The 5,157-nt window shown below is 39.3% G+C and overlaps 1 pseudogene; it reads left to right on the forward strand.

The window, feature by feature from the left end:
• LOC105508631 overlaps nucleotides 1-861 on the forward strand; it is a 1,078-nt pseudogene extending 217 nt beyond the window's left edge.
• The last annotated feature ends 4,296 nt before the right edge of the window (nucleotides 862-5,157 follow it).

Genomic DNA, 5,157 nt, shown 5'->3' on the forward strand with positions numbered 1-5,157 from the left:
ATCCAGAAGCTCATGGAAAGAGACCACCAGTACCATCATCTTCAAAACAAGATATGTCACCTCATATTACAAATTTGGTGAAATGAAGCATTACTTGTGTGGCTGCTGTGCAACCTTCAAAAACGTCGCAATCACATTTCCCATTCAGAAGGTCCTCTTTCGACAACAGCTGTATGGCATCAAAACCCGGGATGCAACACTTCAGTTGAGAAGGGATGGATTTCGAAACTTGTATCGTGGAATCTTTCCCCGATTGATGCAGCAGACAACTACACTTGCACTTACGTTTGGTCTGTATGAGGATTTATCCTGCCTTCTCCACAAGCATGTCAGTGCTCCAGAGTTTGCAATCCATGGCGTGATAGCAGTGCTTGCAAGGACAACAGAAGCAATTTTCACTTCAGACATTGCTTCAAGACCACAAGCATCATGATAGATTTACCAACACGTATCAGGCTTTCAAGGCACTGAAATGTCATGGAATTGGAGAGTATTATCGAGGGTTGGTGCCCATTCTTTTCCAGAATGGACTCAGCAATGTCTTTTTTTTTTTCCCTGCCTTCAAGGTCCCATTAAGTAGCATCTGTGCCTACCGCGACAACTCACAATGCTCATTTGGTCAACGATTTTATCTGTGGAGGTCTATTGGGTGCCATGTTGGGATTCTTGTTTTTTCCAATTAATGTTGTAAAAACTCACATACAGTCTCAGATTGGTGGGGAATTTCAGTGTTTCCCCAAGGTTTCCCAAAAACTCTGGCTGGAATGGGACAGAAAACTGATCAATCTTTTCAGAGGTTCTCATCTAAATTACCATCTGTCCTTTATCTCTTGGGGCATAATCAATGCAACGGTTATATGAAAAAAATCATCAGTTAAGTGCCACTTATCAACTGAATAGACCTTCTAAGAAGAATGCAGTTTGGCCTCTTTCTTAATTGGCCAGATACAAGTTGGTGTCATAACTCCAGGCCACAGCATCAACAAAAAACACACAGCATGTGTTTTCACCCCACAGCATCAACAAAATAGAATAAAAGGTTCCCATAGGAAAATATAAGGGTTTTTTGTTTTTTGTTTTGTTTTTGTTTTGTTTTTTTGTTTTTTATCACTACCTATTTAGGCTAATTGCCTGTAAATAGCTGTCCCTCTGATGGCCTTTGACAGGGAACCTAATCCCCAAAATAGGATTTTTTTTCTCAACCAGTCTTGAAATCTTCTGCATTGAAACATAAATGACTGTGACCAGGCCAGAGACTCCTCAGGCTTCCTTTGTTACTCTATTGCTTACTTCTCTGCCCTCAGGGGCAGCTGCAGAGGATAGTCTTCATTAAGCTCAAGCATATGACAAAGGGGCAGAACAGAGAAGAAAAACAGCTTATTAGGTATAGGCTTTTCATGACAAATTGCTTGTATTAGTTTTGAAACTAAGCACCTATTGGATAGTCATTATACTATTTCTATTTAGATACGGTAGATCAAGGAGCTACAAAAGTTCTCATTTTGTTCTGTAGGTTTGAAAGTTTTGACCTTCAACCCTTCCAAAACATCCTTAATTTAACTTCACTTATGGACTTAAATTTTGCTATAGGTGTTCCATCAAGTTTTCATATTAATTGTGTATAGATAAAATCCTGTTTAGCTTGGTTTCTTTGAATTATTGGTGCCATCTCAGCAAAGGACTATGGTTATTTTTCCCCTTGAGTATGAGTTGGTCATATTCAAGCATCCTGTTCTCTTAAAACTCTCATTTTAAAAAATAAACACTTTCATAACATTCTGTTTTAGAAGTCTATTAATGCAATCCCACGTCACCCCACCCCTGGTGTCCAAATATTACAGACTGGGGAAAAGGGCTCAGGATAGTTTTCACCCCACAGTGTTGGCTATCTTTTATTTTACTCTTGGAAATAGAGACTCTGTTAGAGTTTTGACATTTTGGGAACTCAGTTTTACCATTGTGTTAGTAAAACAATAAGATAATTTGAGAGCATATGATCTAAATAAAGACATTTGAAGGGTTAGTTTGAATTCTAAAAGTAGGTAACAGCCAAATAGCATTCTCATCCCTTAGCAGATGAAAACTTCTTTGTCAAAGGAATTGAAAAATGTGAAAATATTTTTTCCAGATAAAGCAAAATGACTCATATGCCACTTCCGATTGACTAATGAAATATAAGAGACAAACTGAAAAAGTGGATTATGAATCTTAAAACCCTTTCTGTAAATATTATGTAGTTAAAGATTGATTTCCAGCATGACATGATGGTAGGTTTCTTGTTAACCAATTTTTCTTCTTTCGGATAATTGCATGTGAATATGTGCACATACTGACCAAAATAAAATCAGTTTACTTAAAGTTTCTGGGCAAATAGTCCATAAAAGCTGTTTACCTCTAAATGCTGTATGGCTGGTTAAATACAATGAACATCCTTCCTCCAGCTGTAAAGGATGAAGCATATTAAGTATTAGCCAGGCAGTAATGAACCTAAATAGCCATACAACAGCTCTGTCTGACAATGTTGTGCTGGATATTGCAGCTTACTTTCAAGGTGTAGATGTAAGGATTTAAAAAATAATAATAATTTGACACCAAATAAATATGAAATAAATATAAGTAGCATCCTTTGGCCTATTAAATAGAGTCAGGATTTGAAAGGAGTTGAGTTTGAGAAATGAATGAATAAAAGCACCTTGGTGCCTGACCCTCTCATTCATGTGTGTGACTCTGAGCACTCACAGGCATGTCCAGCTACTCAGCACAGGGCAGGTGGGTTAGCCTGGGTTATACTTTAGCCTTGGGAATAGATGCCATTGGGCCTTTGGTTTTGTTGGGCTTCCTTTGTCTTTACACCCCATACAGGTGGTAGAAATCTGAAGCACTTTTGTGAAATATAAGCTAAGTGAGAATTCTAAGGAAAATGCTTTGGTTTCTGCTGTCTCAAATAAGTGGCATTTAAAAACAATTCCTAATAAATATTTTTAAAGGTTTTAACTCAGTATTTTTTTTTATTTCTTTGTCACTTTTTACAGCTTTTGAAGACCAAACTGCAAATATATTACCAGGGATGGTTTCGTGTCATCCTATAGACTTCTTAAATTTGACAGAAAATTCAACAGAACTTGTAACCAACAGCTTTTTCTGAACTTGAAGTCAAAATGTATTGTTAATAAAGGATTCTAACTATTGTTTTTACCTTAAGTGTGAGCTAGTGTGGTAATAATTTTGAAAAGGCAGACTGGGCATGGTGGCTCGTGTCTGTAATCCCAGAATATTGGGAGGCCGACGCGGGTAGATCACTTGAGATTAGGAGTTCGAGACCAACCTGGCCAACATGACAAAACCCCATCTCTACTAAAAATACAAAAATTAGCCAGTCATGGTGGCACACGCCTGTGATCCCAGCTACTCGGGGGGCTGAGGCAGGAAAATAGCTTGAACCGAGGAGGCAGAGGTTGCAGTGAGCCCAGATTGTGCCACTGCATTCCAGCCTGGGCGACAGAGCGAGACTCCGTCTAAAAAAAAAAAAAAAAAAGTTGAAAAGGCAAACATGGTAGAATATCTGAAAAGCTTTAAAAGTGCCCTTTCTGTTACATATGTGGCACAAATGGCTCATGAGCGCAGGACACTTATGGTCTTGTGTCCTATACTTCATGTCTGAATGCCACCAAGAATGTTATGGATTCTGGATTTAACACATTTAGAGTGGTATAATCCCTCAGGACTGCACCACAGAGTAAACACAAGCTTTACATGGTGGTGAATATGTGTGTCTTTCTTGTTTCATTTGGGGTTGGGGACAAAATCGACATTTTTGTCTAAACAGTTGATATTCATCTTAACCTGGTTGGCTGTGTAATCACCGGCTATATTGTGAACTGTACAATAAAACAGAAAGGTGTGTGTATATAATTACCTTTGGACACCTAAAATTCCCAAGCTCGGTTACAATGTAATACTCAGTATAAGGCTGTGCAAACGTGTAAGGGAATAATGGTGGTCGATGGGATATATGAAATGGGATCTAGGGGGCTTTGAGTGAAGCCAATCATGTTGAACTAACACTGATTCAGTGTAGATGAAGTAGAGTGAGGGATATGCGTTCATAAAATGAAGGGTGGACGAGAGATTACATTTGAAGAAAGGGTAAGCACTCAGACTTGGTTTCTTTTAAATTAAAATATTTCTTTTGTCATGTGCAAATGCATATCAAATACTTGAACAGGCGTTCTCTTGAAATTTGAGGATTTTTCGTTTTTAATGCTGTCTTTGCTTAATATTAAATATATGTTGCCTAATGGCTCCCAAATTTTATGGGAGTCTCTAAATGTTTCCTCTTAAAGGTTCATTATTAAAAATGGTTAAGCACATAATGCTATTTTTGTTTGATAGTTAGAGTTTTATGACCATATGAGTTTAAATGAAATATGTGAAATGTTTCAGAGTTAACACTTTTTTTGGATAATCTGAAATACAGTTTGCTTTTCAAGTCAAAAAGAAAGAAAGAAAGAAAGTAAGAAAGAAAACCCTAACTAACACAGACTGCAACTCTTAGATGAGTCCTAGTGCTGAATCAGGCCCAGACACAGTGGACTGGGCAAGGGTGGCAGGTAGGGGCAGACAAATTACTGAGACACTAGCTGGGGTGCTAAGGAAGTGCTGGTATCACCCTCCCCTAAGCCCAGGCTGCACAGTTTGTGGTTCCAAAACAGAACTCAGCTTTCTACTTCAAGAGAGGAGAGGGAAGAGTGGGGAGAACTTTGTCTTCCATCTTGAATACCCACCCAGCCACAGAAAAACAGGGCACTAGCCACAGTCACAAGGCCCTCTTTCCAGGCCCTGGCTCCTGGATAACATTTTCAGACACATGCTGGGCCCGAAGGGAACCCACAGCTTTGAAAAGAAAAATCCAGTCCTGGCACCATGCATCACCTGCTAACTGAAGAGCCCTTGGGCCCTGAATAACCAGCAGCAATACCCAGGTACTATACTGAGGCCTTGAGTGAGTCTCAGGACTTGCTGCTTCAGGTGATACTCAGCACATTACCAGCAGTGGTGGCGATGGGGTGAAACTCCTTCTGCTTGGGAAAATCAGAGGAAAAAGTAAAGCAGACTTCACCTTGCACTTTAGGTACCAGCAGCGCCACAGTGGGGTAG

Source organism: Colobus angolensis, unplaced genomic scaffold (genome assembly GCF_000951035.1).
Source record: "Colobus angolensis palliatus isolate OR3802 unplaced genomic scaffold, Cang.pa_1.0 Scaffold164, whole genome shotgun sequence".
Lineage (NCBI taxonomy): Eukaryota > Metazoa > Chordata > Mammalia > Primates > Cercopithecidae > Colobus > Colobus angolensis.